Genomic DNA, 17,207 nt, shown 5'->3' on the forward strand with positions numbered 1-17,207 from the left:
GCGAGACTGTGCCACTGCACTCCAGCCTGGGCAACAAGAGGGAAACTCCATCTCAAAAAATAAATAAATTAATTAATGAATAATAAAAATCACCACAGGATTTTGGGAGGCAGAGGCGAGAGGATCGCTTGAGGCCAGGAGTTCGAGAGCAGCCTGGGCAACAAAGTGAGAACCTGTCTCATTTAAAAAATCAAAATAAATAAAAATCACTGTGGCTGCTCTGTAGAGAATGCATCTGAGACGGGCGAAGGTATTAGAAGAGGTTGACATGGCCAAGCATGGTGGCTCATGCCTGTAATCCCAACACTTTGGGAGGCCAAGGCGAGCAGATCACAACATCAGGAGATTGAGACCATCCTAACATGGTGAAGCCCCATCTCTACTAAAAATACAAAAAATTGGCCGGGTGTGGTTGCAGGCGCCTGTAGTCCCAGCTACTCGGGAGGCTGAGGCAGGAGAATGGCGTGAACCCGGGAGGCGGAGCTTGCAGTGAGCCGAGATCACGCCACCACACTCCAGCCTGGGCGACAGAGTGAGACTCCATCTCAAAAAAAAAAAAAAAAAAAATACAAAAAATTAGCCAGGCGTGGTGGCACACGCCTGTAGTGCCAGCTACTTGGGAGGCTGAGGCAGGAAAACCGCTTGAACCTGGGAGGCGGAGGTTGCAGTAAGCCAAGATTACACCACTGCACCCCAGCCTGGGTGACAGAGCGAGACTCCATCTCAAAAAAAAAAAGAAGAGGTTGACAGTAGCTTATCGTGTAACCTCATTCCTAGCAGCACATTTAAACTCTATTATGTGCCAAGCAATAGGACTCAGATACCAAGAAGAGTGAGAAAGTCACTATACTAATATGCCTCAGTCTGGCCAAGATCAGGAAGTAAATGCAAAACCTCACTGTAACCTTTGAAAGAAGGACACACACACACAAGGGGCAGGAGTGCAGCACAGAGAATGAGCAGCTCTGCCTGGGATGTTTCCACAAGGCTTCACAGAGAGGGCAGCACCTGAGCAGGGTCGCAGAGGGCAACCAGGCATTTGCAGGGCAGGTGAAGAGAACACACAGCATGCGCACAGAGACTCACCAAGTGAAGCGTGCAGAAGCTGCCAACCACTCAAAATGCTGGGGTGTAAAAGACAAAGCAGGAGGCCAGGCACGGTGGCTCGAGCCTGTAATCCCAGCACTTCAGGAGGCCGAGAAAGACGGATCACCTGAGGTCGGGAGTTTGAGACCAGCCTGACCAACATGGAGAAACCCCGTCTGTACTAATAATACAAAAATTAGCCGGGTGGGCTGAGCGCGGTGGCTCACACCTGTAATCCCAGCACTTTGGGAGGCCAAGGCGGGTGGATCACAAGGTCAGGAGATCGAGACCATCCTGGCTAACACAGTGAAACCCCGTCTGTACTAAAAATACAAAAAAAACTTAGCCAGGCGTGGTGGCGGGCGCCAGTAGTCCCAGCTACTCGAGAGGCTGAGGCAGGAGAATGGCGTGAACCCGAGAGGCGGAGCCTGCAGTGAGCCAAGATCGTGCCACTGCACTGCAGCCTGGGCGACAGAGCGAGACTCCGTCTCGGGGGGAAAAAAAAAAAAAAATTAGACGGCGATGGTGGCACGTGCTGTAATCCCAGCTACTCGGGAGGCAGAGGTTGTGGTGAACTGAGATTGCGCCATTGCACTCCAGCCTGGGCAACAAGAGTGAAACTCCATCTCGAAAAAAAAGAAAAGCAGGAAATAGTGGAAGATCAGGCTGGAAACCCAGCCAGGCAGGGGAGGGTGTGGCTCGCTGTCCTAAAAACCTGAACTATAACCTGCGATTTACAAGGGGCATGTGGCACAGTAAAGATAACTTAACCCGACCGGAAGAAGTGGCTCATGGATCCCAGCACTTTGGGAGGCTGAGGTGGGCAGATTACCTGAGGTTGGCAGTTCGAGACCAGCCTGACCAACATGGAGAAACCCCGTCTCTACTAAAAATACAAAAAAATTAGCAGAGTGTGGTGGCACATGCCTATAATCCCAGCTACTCAGGAGGCTGAGGCAGGAGAATCACTTGAACCCGGGAAGTGGAGGTTGTGGCGAGCCGAGATTGTACCATTGCACTCCAGCCTGGACAACAAGAGTGAAACTCCAACTCAAAAAAAAAATAAAAAAAAAAAGCTGGCTCCAAAGCCCAGCTCTGTCACTTACTACCTACATGACAAGCACGTTTCGCCCCAATTTCCTCATTTGGAAAAAAAGAATAATATCTGCAGTATTATGCGAGGAATGAAATGACATGAATGTTATTCCGAGTTACTGTGAGGCATGACATAATATGAATGGGTTTCCAAAGAATAGCAAGTATGTAATTATGTAATATGTAAAATACTAAAAGTAATTCCAGCACTTTGAGAGGCTGAGGAAGGAGGATCGCTTGAGCTCAGGAGTTCAAGACCAGCCTGGGCAACATAGTGAGACCTAGTCTCTATTTAAAAAAAAATTACCAGAATTTTTCCTCCGTTATAAAAAGCAAGATATATTTCATGGAGAAAATATAGAAAAATCATAAAACACACAATTTTACAGACTCCCTGAAGCCCATCCAGGAACGTCTATCATCATTACCCTTCCACCAGCCTCCCTGGCCTGGTACAGGATATCCTGTGGGTCTCCAATACTCAATGACTCCAAGCGAGGCACCAAGCACCAGTCTATGCTGCATCTCTCCCTCACCATAATCCCTGGTACCACGGAATCTATTGTACCCACACTGAACAGGTGTCAGGGCTGAAGTTTCTGAGCAAATACAACCATGATAATACTAATCTTTATTAGTAGCATTTGATACTTTTGTTTTTAATATAATTTTTATTTTGATCAGAGTAACATCTTTACGCATTATTAAAATTTAAAAACTATCATTATAAAGGAAACCAGGACTCAAGTCCCAACCCCCCCATTTCCCTGCCTCAAAGACAACAAACTTCAACACTTGGTGTACTTATCACAAATTCATTCTCAAACTCTCCATCGGCTACGACACTCAATATTATGAATGCGTCAGGAGATCCACCAGCCCCGTCATCTCCTGGAGCCTCTGTCTCCTTCCCCATAAAGTCTAATACCTCTCTGGAACTCACATCCATTAGTATCCTTAGAATATCCTGTCCTTCTCTTGAGTTGGATTCTTGTTTCCTGGATTCAATGGATTTTTTTAGATTACTCTTGTTCTGAGAGAACACATCCTCAAGTATCTGCCATCCTCCCACCTCAGCCTCCTAAAGTGCTGGGATTAGAGGTGTAAGCCACCATGCCCAGCCCAGTATTATTTAAGGAAGGCTGATGATGATGCCTTAGGCATATTTTTAATTTTTTTTTTTTTTTTTGAGACAGAGTCTCACTCTGTCGCCCATGCTGGAATACAGCGGCATGATCTTGGCTCACTGCAACCTCTGCCTCCTGGGTTCAAGTGATTCTCCTGCCTCAGCCTCCTGAGTAGCTGGGATTACAGGCATGCACCACCATGCCCAGCTAATTTTTGTATTTGTAGTAAAGACAGGGTTTTGCCATGTTGGCTAGGCTGGTCTCGAACTCTTGACCTCAAGTGATCCGCCCGCCTTGGCCTCCCAAAGTGCTGGGATTACAGGCATAAGCCACTGCACCCAGCTGTATTTTTTAAAAATAACTTTACAGAGTTCTGTTTTTATTTCCTGATTCCAAAAGTAAAACATACTCAATGCTCAGTTCAACCTCAGGCCACAGAGACATTCCTGAGATCACCCATAAGGCTGTCCAACACAGTTTTCCCAAAACTGGGAAATGGGAAAATTTTTTCCCATACTTGGAGCCTACGTCTCAGGCCTTGTAAAATCCTCACTGGTAAATCCCAGGCCCTCATCTAGAAGAAATACTTTCACTACACCCTCGCCCTCCACTTTCTCCCACTTTCTGGGGAACAAAGGGGCTGAGGGCAGGACTGAGGTGGCCTCGAGGCAGAAAATCTCCCCTCATCAACTCCCATAAGCCCCCTGGTTCAACATGACTAGGTCAGGAAGCTCACTCTCTTCCCGAAAGCCTATTCCACTACTGGTCAGTTCTAAGATTTTAAACTAATGCTTCTTAAATCAAATGAAAATGTGCCCCCATTACATCATTCCAGCTTTGGAGATCTGGGCTCAAATCCCAGCTCTGCCCCTTACAAGCTGTATAACCTTCTGTGGTTTTATTTAATCCCTCTAAACATCAATTTTTCCCATCTGTAAATGGGAATAACGCCTTCACAGGCTGCAGTGAGGATGAAAGGAGAGAACCTAGACCAGTGCCTGGCACATGACAGGCGTAACTTCCTAGTTCTATCCTTTGGAACCAGATCAAATAAGGCTAGTCAGTCTTCCACAACCAGCCCTTCAAATCACTGAAAACCACAATTGTGTCTTCTCCATCCTAAGCATCTCTATAGCACTTCCTCAGCCACAAAACAACTTCCTAATTTTACACCTAAGTGGGAGTCTCCCATCAGGGTGACCAGTAGCCAGATGCCCACAGATCTGTTTTGGAGTAAATACCACCTCCCACACATCTCTGTGCTAGTGACTCTGGTGAACCTTGCTGTGCACAGCTCAGCCTCCCTAACTGCCTGAAGCTACAGAGGCTCAGAGACAGGAAGGGGCCTGCCTAAAGTCAAACAGCTGGGAACTTGCAGAGGCCCAGACTCTCCCTGTGCTACTGACAGTGTCTCCCAACCTCTGCTTCAGGCCCAGCGGCCAGGTGGGCTGAGTCCTCCACGGGGGTTGTTGGTCCCAACTGCTGACCCTAAGTGCCTTTATTGGAGTCTAGCTGGATGAGCCACAAATCTCCAGGGCTTCCAGGAAGTAAGGGAGGCTCTGCTGATCCTGCATCTACCAACACAGAACAGTGGGCAAACGCTGAGGGAAGGGGCATCCCCACAGCAGACCCCCAAAGGGGAGCCAGGCACCACACGGCTAGGCAAGACAAAGGAAGAAAGGACGCTGCTGGCGAGATGACAACAGCTCTCTTACCCTAACAATTGTGCCAAGTGGGACTACTACAGGTCATTCTGTCCCTTGTTTACATGAGAAGACAGAGACTTGGACCAGATGGGAAAGTAAAGTCCACTAAAATATAAGCTCCACGGGGACAAAAAATGGTCTATTCTGGTCACAATATATTCAGAACCTAGGACAATGTCCAACACATAGAAGTTCGAGAAAGACTTACTGATGAAACAGATGAAGGCAGAGCCATGACACGACCACCAGCCTTCTGGATTGTGCTTTCAAACTCAAGTCAAGTGCCTCTGGCAGAAGCCGTGGTGAGCAACAGCACGGGTTCAGAGCCGTGGCAGATGGGAAAAGGGCCCCCCCCACGGCACGTCACATGTACGCCCACTCAGAACTCCCCGCAACCCCACTCGGCCAAGTCAGACATGCTGCCCCCTCTTCCCAAAGGACAGAGGTCGGAGGTCTTCCCTTGGGACCACTTGTATTCAGAGAATACTACAATCCAAACGGACTGACCTGTTCTCGGGCAGGCTTCTGCCCACCTTGTCAAGCATGGTGCACACAGCACTGCTTCTTGGGGAGCCATGTACCAGTGAGCCCCAGCACACAGAGCAAGCTACAGAGCTGAGGGTGCCGAGCCACCCAAACAGGCCAGAGTCTGGGAGAGGCCAGGTCTCTTGAGACAGTTGCTTTAACAAGTGACAGAGAAGTCACCAAGCACTTGTCAGAGTGCCACCATGGAAACACTCCAAGACAAGTGCCGAGTCACAGAAACGGCATCCACTCTAAGGCTGGAGGGATCTGGCTTGGAATCTCAGCTTCCCTAGCTGTGGGACCTCAGAAAAGATTCTTTACCTCTCTGAGCCTTAATTTCCTCTTCTGTAACATAGGGGTAAAAGAGCAGAGATTTTGGCCGAGGGTAATGGCTCATGCCTGTAATCCCAGCACTTTGGGAAGCCGAGACAGGTGGATCACCACCACTCCTGAGCCCAGAGTTCAAGACCAGCTTAGGCAACAAAGTGAGACCCCATCTCTGCAAAAAAATACAAAAATTAGCCTGTGTCTATAGTCTGAGCTACTCAGGAGCCTGAGGCGAGAGAATTGCTTGAGCCCAGGAGTTTGAGGCTGCTGTGAGCCAAGATAGAGCCACTGTACTAGAGCCTGGGTGACAGAGCAAGACTCCATCTCAGAAGAACAACAACAACAACAACAACAACAAAAATGGCAGAGATTTTGTGAGGATTAGAAAGACTTGTAAATACAGAGGAAAAAAGTCTAGAATGATAAACACAAAATTCCCCTGGGGACTGGGACGGGGAGAAGAGAGCTTTTATGAATATACTGCATTCTGTTACAAAAAAAAATACGAAAGACATAGAGCTTGGTAGCTGGGCTTCTGGAAGGCATTCAGTAAACGTAAGCTGCTATTACTCAGTTCTCCTGGGAGAATGAGATGCTGCTACTAAAACGTGGCCTGTGTACTGGGGAGAGGATTACAGGCAGATGTTTTTCCACTATGCCCCCTACTTCTCCCTCCCCAGCCACCAAAGACCAGAGCCCCAGAGCAGGTCCCAAGCACCAGGACAGCACATCTTGGAATTGAAATGGAACTGAAAGGCCTCATCTATCCACTCCTTTTGCATTTGAATGCCTAACACACTCACCCAACCTAGCCAAGCTGTCTCCAGCAGTGGGGAACTCATACATTATACGGCAGCCCATTTCACAGAAGGATGACTTCAGGCTCACATCTCTTAGCAACTAACTGCCTAGCCCTTCCTGGCAGAGAAGTCTCAGGTGGACTCTGTCTAAGTGGGCAACACAGGAATGCACATCAGTTTACACCCTCCTAAGGAGAAGCATCTTCCCTCACCTCCACTGCAGGGCTTCTAACAATATCCTCCCCCTCCTGGTAGGCGATGCCTGGCTCCTCTCCCAAGAAACCAAACCTAAACAATTCCCTCCTGCCAGCAGGCAGTCAGCTAGCTTGGTTGCTATGCAACTGGCAGGAACAAAAGTGATGCAGTCCTTTTCAGAGGCTTGGAAAGGGAGCAAGGAGCCATGTCTCTCCAAGTCAAAGCCTCTAAATGGGTACCAAAGGCAGCAGGGGGTTCCTTTAAGGAATAGGCTGATGACAGATTCGCTCATCTGACTAATTCTCTTTTGCTGCCCACATCAGTCGTACACTGTGAACTGCATACAAATCCCAAGCCCTGCTCTGGCCCCACAGGCAGCAGCTCTGCACCTACACACTTGAGACGGGCATCCTCTGCAAGCTCAACAGGCAGCCTGTGAGGCTGAGCCGAAGCTCAGTCAAGGAATAAAGCTGCCTCTGTGCAACCCACCCCTCTAGCCTCTCCCTCGCCAGCCTCACTGGTATTTAGGGCAGGAGACAATCACAGTCTCAAAGACATAACCCAAACAGGCACAGAGCCGACTGAACTGTGTCCCCTATATCCAGCCCACTCCACAGAGATCAGTTTCTACTCCCTCCAGGGAAACGGTCTGGCTAACCGGTAAAAAGCCTGGGTTCTGCAGTCAAATCTGCATTCACGTGCTAGCTGTGACCTCAGATGAGCTATTTAACCTCTCTGGGACTCAGTTTCATCATTGTGAAACAGGCTACTCACATGTATTTCTTAGGGTTGTTGTGAAGGACAAATGAGGCAATATTTGTAAAACAAGACCTAGTTCTGTGACTGGCGCAGAGGGCCTGATTGCTCAACAGATGGTGGGTAATGCGTTTCTCTGCTCCTCCAGGCCTGGATGGGCATCTGTCATTGTCAGTGGGAGGACCAAACACACCACCACTACATCCATGTTCCAGGACGGGTGGCTGAGGCTGTACTTAGCCCCACCCAGCAAATCCCCCAACCTACTCCTTGCTTCAGCACCATGTATTATAGTTATTTAGATGACTTCTCCCTCACCACCCTAAAAGCTCTTCCACAGACAGGGCCCTTGTCTTAGAGCTCTGTGAACACACTCATGACACAGTGAGTGCTTATAAATACCACAACCATAGATGCCCTGCAGAAGGTCAAGGAGCCTGGCTACAAAGAACTAAAGAAGTGTGGCATACAAGAAAATTAACCGGGTGTGGTGGCACATGCCTCTGGTCCCACCTACTTGGGAGGTTGAGGCAGGAGAATTGCTTGAGCCCCAGAGGCGAAGGTTGCAGTGAGCAGAGATCGTGCCACTGCACTCCAGCTTGGGCTACAGAGTGAGACTCCTTCTCAAAAAAAAAGAAGAAATGTGGCAGGGACAGGGCGGGGGTTTTAAAGGAACTCTAGATACCTCTTTGGTAAGTCCCACAAATGCCCACAGAATTAAAACTCCCAATCAGAAACCGTCTCAGTCTCTCCAGGGGGAAAGCAGAAATACTCACCAGGCCTCAATTCACCAAGGGCCTAGACTTGAATATTTCATGATAAAAATAAATACTGCAAATATAACTCTAAAGCTCACTTCCCCAATGTTGTCCTTAGAGAATTAAAAACCTAAACCAAAAGATTCATTTCTACCTCTTCCCCCAACTCTTTTAAAACAGTATTGAAAGGGTTTTCTTGGCCAGGCTCATGCCTGTAATCTCAATATTTTGGGAGGCTGGAGTGGGTGGACCACTTGAGGTCAGGAGTTCGAGACCAGCTTTGCCAACAGGGTGAGACCCTGTCTCCACTAAAACAAAAAATACAAAAATTAGCTGGGCATGGTGGTGTGTGCCTGTGATCCCAGCTACTTGGGAGACTGGGGCAAGAGAACTGCTTGAACCCAGGAGGTAGAGGTTGCAGTGAGATCGTGACACTGCATCCAGACTGAACAACAGAGAGAGACTCTGTCTTGGGGAAAAAAAAAAAAAAAAGTTTCCTTGAACAACTACCACTTACCTGCTATCTGGGGAGATGATGGGAGGAACAAGCAATTTTCACAACTGGTTTTTTTTTTTTTTTTTTTTTTTTTTGAGACAGAGTCTCGCTCTGTTGCCCAGGCTGGAGTGCAGCAGCGCGATCTCGGCTCACTGCATCCTCTGCTTCCCGAGTTCAAGCGATTCTTCTGCCTCAGCCTCCCAAGTAGCTGGGACTACAGGCGCACGCCACCATGCCCGGCTCATTTTTGTATTTTTAGTAGAGACAGGGTTTCACTACATTGGCCACACTGTTCTCAAACTCCTGACCTCGTGATCCACCCGTCTCGGCCTCCCAAAGTGCTGGGATTACAGGCGTGAGCCACTGTGCCCGGCCACAACTGGTCATTTTTAAACGTATGAGCTGAGGATAAAGGCTGGGGTGATGGATGCCATGGGCCATCTGCAGGGGCTGGAGATAGAAATGAATATTCACCCAGTGCCTCTATCCTGCCTGCACTGGATTTGCCCCAAGTACTTTATCCACACAATCCCATGACTACCCTGTGAGACAGAAGGCATTGTGCCCATTTAATGGATGAGGAAACTGAAGCTCTGGAATGCTAACTATTTTGCCCAGGGTCACGCAGCAAGGTGGAATTCCAGGCCTGGCTCCAAAGCTGGTGCCCTTTCCTCTGGCCCAGGTTCTGCAGAATAAAACTAAAGAGGTCGGGTGCAGTGGCTCACGCCTGTAATCCCAGCACTTTGGGAGGCCGAGGCAGGTGGATCACGAGGTCAGGAGATTGAGACCATCCTGGCTAACGTGGTGAAACCCCGTCTCTACTAAAAAAAAAAAAAAAAAAATACAAAAAATTAGCTGGGCGCGGTGGCGGGCGCCTGTAGTCCCAGCCACGCGGGAGGCTGAGGCAGGAGAATGGTGTGAACCCGGGAGGTGGAGCTTGAACTGAGCGGAGATGAGCCACTGCACTCCAGCCTGGGAGACAGAGCCAGACTCCGTCTCAAAAAAAAAAAAAAAAAAAAACTAAGGAAACCATTCCCCCTACCTTTAATTCACTTGGGAGGCTGAGGCAGGAGAATCGCTTGAACCTGATTCTCCTGCCTCAGCCTCCCAAGTAAATGGGATTACAGGCACACGCCACCATGCCCAGTTAATTTTTTGTATTTTAGTAGAGACAGGGTTTCACCATGTTGGCCAGGCTGGTCTTGAATTCCTGACCTCAAGTGATCCACCCACCTCGGCCTCCCAAAGTCCTGGGATTACAGGTGTGAGCTACCATGCCCGGCCCGTTCTTCCTACCTTTCAAGACTTCCAAAATGAAGATATTCTACAAGGGGAAAATCTGTCCCTACTCTCAATCTTAGAAATGTCCTACTCCTAAAATAATATCAGAAACTATTCGCAGTGTGTCTTTTTTTTTTTTTTTTTTTGAGACAGAGTCTCGCTCTGTTGCCCAAGCTGGAGTACAGTGGCGCAATCTCGGCTCACTGCAAGCTCTGCCTCCCAGGTTCAAGCGATTCTCGTACCTCAGCCTCCCGAGTAACTGGGTCTACAGGCGACCACCAACACACCCAGCTAATTTTTTTCTATTTTTAGTAGAGATAGGGTTTCACCATGTTGGTCAGGCTGGTCTCAAACTCCTGACCTCAGGTGATCCACCCGCGTTGGCCTCCCAAAGTGCTGGGATTACAGGTGTGAGCCACTGCATCTGCCTTTTTTTTTTTTTTCAGACAGAGTTTCATTCTTGTTGCCCAGGCTGGAGTGCAATGGCACAATCTTAACTCACTACAACCTCCGCCTCCCATGTTCAAACGATTCTCCTGCCTCAGCCTACAAAGTAACTGAGATTACAGGCATGCGCCACCACACCTGACTAATTTTGTATTTTAAGTACAGATGGGGTTTCACCACGTTGGTCAGGCTGGTCTTGAACTCCTGACCTCAGGTGATCCACCTGCCTTGGGCTCCCAAAGTGCTGGGATTACAGGTGTGAGGCACCGCACCCGGCTCACAATGCTTTATAGCACATCAAACAGAGTCAAAACAACTTTTCAAATATTAGGCCTTCAGAACCCTTCTTAACTGAAGGGTAGTTATTAATTACACCGTTTTGCAGATGTGTAACTAACTGCAGGACCACAGAGAATTGAGACTTTGCCCGAAGCTACACAGTAAGCCAGTGGCAGAAGTCTTCCCAAGGCTCCTGATGGTCCATCTGCTGCCTTTTTTTTTTTTTTTTTTTTTGAGACAGAGTTTCACTCCTCTTGCCCAGGCTGGAGTGCAGTGGCGCAATCTCGGCTCATGGCAACCTCCGCCTCCTGGGTTCAAGTGATTCTCCTGCCTCAGCCTCCCAAGTAGCTGGGATCACAGGCATGTGCCACCACTCCTGGCTAATTTTTTTTGTATTTTTAGTAAAGATGGGGTTTCACCATATTGGCCAGGCTGGTCTCGAACTCCTGACCTTGTGATCTGCCCGCCTCAGCCTCCCAAAGTGCTGGGATTACAGGCATGAGCCACCACGTCAGGCCCATTTGCTGCTTTTTAAAGGCTACAAGAAGTCTCTCTGCAATACCTTCCCTCCTTCATGCTGAGAGGCCCAGAGCCCACAACTGCCTTCCAAACCAGGTGCTGGGAAAACAAGGCACGTCAAAGAAAGCTGGAGCCAAGGAAGACTCAACACTCACTTCCCACTGGCCGGACACAGTGGCTCATGCCTATAATCCCAGCACTTTGGGAGCTCAGGAGTTCAAGACCAGCTTGGGTGACATGGCAAGATCCCCATCTCTACAAAAAATAAAAAATTAGTTGGGCATGCTGCCACATGCCTCTAGTCCCAGCTACTAGGGAGGCTGGGGTGGGAGGACTGCTTGAGCCCAGGAGGTCAAGGCTGCAGTGAGCTATAATTACACCACTGCACTCCAGCCTGGGTGACAGAATGAGGCTCTATCTCAAAAAAAACAAAAAAGGAAAAAAGAATTTTTTTTTTTTTTATAAAAATGGTAAGCATTTACAAGAGGGCCCTCTTGGACATGCACCAGGTTTCACAATAAGACCAGATAGGACAGAGTCCACATGAGACAGGATGCTCATACTTGACTCAAGTGAGGGCCCCTGGATAAGACCCTTGACGTCATCTGGCTTTCTCACTTGTGAAATAAAGTACTTGAGAACTGATGAAAGAATCAAAAATTTATCAATGAGATTCTGTCTTTAGCTAATTTTTATAAGTACTGTGCAGGCCGGGGGCAGTGGCTCACGCCTGTAATCCCAGCACTTTGGGAGGCCGAGGCAGGCAGATCACGAGGTCAGGAGATCGAGACCATCCTGGCTAACACAGTGAAACCCTGTCTCTACTAAAAACACACAAAAAAATTAGCTGGGCGTGGTGGCAGGCGCCTGTAGTCCCAGCTACTCAGGAGGCTGAGGCAGGAGAATGGCGTGAACCTGGGAGGCGGAGCTTGCAGTGAGCTGAGATCGCGCCACTGCACTCCAGCCTGGGGGACAGAGTGAGACTCCATCTCAAAAAAAAAAAAAAAAAGGCCAGGCGCAGTGGCTCACACCTGTAATCCCAGCACTTTGGGAGGCCGAGGCAGGCAGATCATGAGGTCAGGAGATTGAGACCATCCTGGCTAACACGTGAAACCTGTCTCTACTAAAAATACAAAAAAAATTAACCGGGCATGGTGGCAGGCGCCTGTAGTCTCAGCTACTAGGGAAGCTGAGGCAGGAGAATGGCATGAACCCAGGAAGCAGAGCTTGCAGTGAGCCAAGATCGTGCCACTGCACCCCAGCCTGGGTGACAGAGCGAGACTCTGTCTCAAAAAAAAAAAAAAAAAAAGACTGTGCAAACACACGACCACTGAATTCAAGCTCACCCATCCCTCAGTTACTAAGACCCCAAACCCAGGAGTCACCCTTATTCTCTATCCCTCCCATGTGCCAACCCATCTGCCTCCAAATATATCCCAATTTTGAATACATCTCATTATCTCCACCCCCAGATCCCTAGTCCCAGACTCCCCTGCCATTCCTGGGATGACTCCCAACAGTCCCCCACTGGTCTCCCTGCCTCCTTCTTTTGACCCTCTATGGTCCGTCATGCACGCAGCAGCCCAGATGATCAGATCACGTCACTCCCCGGCTTAAAATCTTCCAGTTTTCACTACATTTGGATTTCCTTACCAAAGCCTGCCTGACCCTAGCCCCAGCCTCTTGTTCAGACATTTCGCTCCTCAGGACACTGTAGCAACACTGGCCTTAGCTCTTATCCTCAACACACTCAGCTCACACCTAGGTGGGTGCTCTGCACATGCTCCTTCTATTTGAAGTCTCCTCCAAAAATGGTAAACAGCTGCGTTCGTATCATTTAAGTCTCAGTTCAGATGTCACCTCTTCTACAAGGTCTTCCCCAAACACCCCAGTTAAAAATGCCACGTTCCCACCCCTATTCTCTCTACCTTATCTTCCCCACAACACTCAGTAATACTATTTTTCAGCCGGGCGCGGTGGCTCACGCTTGTAATCCCAGCACTTCGGGAGGCCGAGGCGGGCGGATCACGAGGTCAGGAGATCGAGACCACTGTGAAACCCCGTCTCTACTAAAAATACAAAAAAATTAGCCGGGCGTGGTGGCGGGCGCCTGTAGTCCCAGCTACTCGGAGAGGCTGAGGCAGGAGAATGGCGTGAACCCGGGAGGCGGAGCTTGGAGTGAGCCGAGACTGCGCCACGGCACTCCAGCCTGGGCGACAGAGCAAGACTCCGTCTCAAAAAAACAAAAACAAAAACAAAAAAACAATATTCTTATTTTTCTACTTTATTTCCCCAGGACTACAATTTAAGCCCCACTATTCTTGTTCACTACTGCATCCCCAGTGTCTAGAACAATGCTAGGCAGTGCTAGACATTAAGCTTTTCCTTTTTTTTTTCTTGAGACAGAGTTTCACTCTTGTTGTCCAGGCTGGAGTGTAATGGCGTGATCTTGGTTCACTGCAACCTCCACCTCCTGGGTTCAAGTGATTCTCCTGTCTCAGCCTCCCGAGTGGCTGGGATTACAGGCATGTGCCACCACACCTGGCTTATTTTGTGTTTTTATTAGCGATTGGGTTTCACCATGTTGGCCAGGCTGGTCTTGAATTTCTGATCTCAGGTGATGCATCTGCCTCGGCCTCCCAATGTGCTGGGATTACAGGTGTGAGCCAACGAGCCCAGACAAAGCTTTCAAAGAACATTGTGAAGCAGTTGGTTTGAAAGGTAATGATGTGCTCCCTTAATCCTCAGGATGGTGTCTCTGTTCCCTCTGTCCACATCTAAGATGGAAGCTTATTTACCAATTCATTCATTCACTCAATTCTAATAACAACTGATATCTGGGAAGGTTATCACAGTCACCATACAACCAGAATCATCTGTTTCACAATTCAAACCAAGATTTTATTTTAACATGGCACAGAGTTTCTGCCAAATATTTTTGTAGTTAACTGCCATCACAAATTTATATGCAAGAGGTTACATGACTTCCTCCAAGGTCACATGAAACCTCAGCACCCATTATCTCAAGGCAAAACCAAACACCTAATAAACATACTTGCAACTGCTCAGCCCCTCTTGTGTACTACTCAGTTTTATGCACAAAAATAAATGCTAAAAACCAGAGAATAAATGTGGTTTTCCAAAAATCTCACCTCCTTGGCTGGTTGCAGTGGCTCACACTTGTAATCTCAGCACTTTGGGAAGCCAAGCCAGGATTGCTTGAGCCTAGGAATTTGAGACTAGCCTGGGCAACATAGTGAGATAACCATTTCTTTAAAAAAATAAAACAAAACAAAACCCACATTCTATTTTCTTGTTTCTAATCTTACTACCTGGTAGCAGGTACTGTCAAACAAGAGTACATATTCAACTTGGCCTTGTTCTGAGGTTATGGTGCCCTGACCCACAGCTCGATGCCAAAGGGAAGCAGCATAGTGCCAATTGCTAAGCCCTCAGGCTTCGGAATCAGACATGTCCAGATTCAAACCATACCTACTAACAACTACTGATAAGGCCCCAGGCAATTTTTTTTTTTCTTTTTTTTTTTGAGATGGAGTCTCGCTCTGTCACCCAGGCTGGAGTGCAGTGGCACGATCTTGGCTTACTGCAACTTCCGCCTCCTGGGTTCAAGGGATTCTTCTGCCTCAGCCTCCCGAGTAGCTGGGACTACAGGCGCGAGCCACCATGCCTGGCTAATTTTTGTGTTTTTAGTAGAGATGGGGCTTCACCATATTGGCCAGGCTGGTCTCGAACTCCTGATCTTGTGATCCACCTGCCTTGGCCTCCCAAAGTGCTGGGATTACAGGCGTGAGCCACACTGCCCCCTGCCACAAATTTATTTAGCAATTATATAGCCCTTACTAAGTACCAGGCAGGGTTCTAAATACTTTGCAACTATTACATGATTGAAACAGATATACTATTATTATTGTATCTAAAGGCAAGGAAACAGGTGCAGAGAGGTTGAGTAACTTACCCAAAACCACAGCTACATGAGTATTAGAGTTATTACAGTATTCAAATCTAGGCTGCCTGATGCCAGAGTCCATGCTCTCAACCATAACACTATGTTTGCTCTCTAATCCTGTTTCTTCATCTATAAATCAGGCCAATAGGCCTGCCTCATCTCACAGAGTCATGTGAAATTAGTCATACACAGTAAGATAAATGTTAGGTACTCTCAGTGCTGGGAGTAACACCCATCATTCTATTACCTACCTTCACCTTTGGTCCAGCCAAGGAAAGAAAAATACTGTATTTGGCTGAGAAAGATCTCCAAGGCCCTCTGCAGTCAGGTACATTAGAATACAGCGGAAGCTCCACGAGAACAGGGACTGTCTTTGCTTACCACAGTATCCAGAACAAGCAGTGGGTGCTCAGTAAATACATGGTGAATGAAGTAGGAATGAATTGACTACAGGCATAGGGTTTTGCATACATGACTATTAAGGTAGTAACCATCACTTCTCAAATGTATCTAAGCACAAAAGAGGTAAATATACAAGCTTCTCAGAGAAACCGTGTTAGTTGGTTATTTGAGACAGCCTGGTTATTGGGAGGCAGTGTGCAAACTGCATAATATTGTTCATTCATCTTAGCTGAAGGAACAAACAAGGAGGCAAGGATTTTAATCCTGACTCTGCTACTGGAAGTCACCCAGGCTCTCAAGGTCTTATATTTTTCCACCTGTAAAAGAGGTTAGTCTACATGATGGTTGTAAACTCATTCTACTTGCTCATCACTTTCTAACATCAGTTGCTGAATGTACATTTGTTCAATGAAGATCATCTCCAATTGACAGACAATGGATTCAGGAAGTAACTTGCTAAGGACACAGGATCAGGAAAGAGAGCCCAGATCTCCTTCTACACCAGTCTAATACTCACACCTTCCAAGATCTTTTTCAGTTCAAAATGGTGTGATATTACTCCTCTTTGCCAAGTTCAAGAACTCTATAATCATTTATCTTATCAAATAATCTTGCCTGACTCCCTTAAATCATGAGACAGGAAGAAACAACTATTTCCACATCATTAACCTAGAGAATCAAAAGACGTGAAGAGGCCAGGTGTGGTGGCTCACATCTGTAATCCCAGGACTTTGGGAGGCCAAGGCAGGCCGATTACTTGAGGTCAGGAGTTTGTGACCAGCCTGGTCAACAGGGTGAAACCCCGTCTCTACTAAAAATACAAAAATTAGCCAAGCATGGTAGCGCACACCTGTAATCCCAGCTACTCGGGAAGCTGAGGCAGGAGAGTCACTTGAACCCAGGAGGCAGAGTTGCAGCCAGCCAAGACTGCGCCATTGCACTCCAGCCTGGGTGACAGCAAGACTGTCTCAAAAAAAAAAAAAAAAAGACGTGAAGAGATAATTAGGTGCAAATCCTTTCCCTTAGCCCAGAATTGAGATCAGAAATATTTTCTTTCAGATAAATGATTTTACTTTAAATCATATGGTTTAAATTTAAGCAATGTGATGAAAAATAACTTCAAGTACCACAATGCTTCCTGAGAGTACAACGCATAACAACCCGTAAAATTATATTATCAAAGTTGTGCTACTTGATCCAAAAGAAATTCACAAAGTTAATTGTGAAAGGTTGACAGAGAATGTCTACAGATGTTTGCTTGATTTTTATTAACAAAGGACACATTTGACATTGAACCTGTGAGTGTAACACCTTCCCAGGGCTGTCAAGTTAGAAGTGAAAAAATCATCTGGCAGTCAGTCAGCTTTCTAGATAGCTCCTAACAGGGGAGTCAAGGTCAAACTGGAGTCTCCTTATCCTCCCATATTTGACAAGCAACTTA

At 47.5% G+C, this 17,207-nt stretch overlaps 1 protein-coding gene across 5 annotated transcripts in view; it reads right to left on the reverse strand.

Moving 5' to 3' along the window:
• ACO2 (aconitase 2) overlaps positions 1-17,207 on the reverse strand; it is a 122,302-nt gene that overhangs the window by 45,310 nt on the left and 59,785 nt on the right. The window lies entirely within an intron of this gene.

This window comes from Symphalangus syndactylus, chromosome 18 (assembly GCF_028878055.3).
Source record: "Symphalangus syndactylus isolate Jambi chromosome 18, NHGRI_mSymSyn1-v2.1_pri, whole genome shotgun sequence".
Classification (NCBI taxonomy): Eukaryota; Metazoa; Chordata; class Mammalia; order Primates; family Hylobatidae; genus Symphalangus; species Symphalangus syndactylus.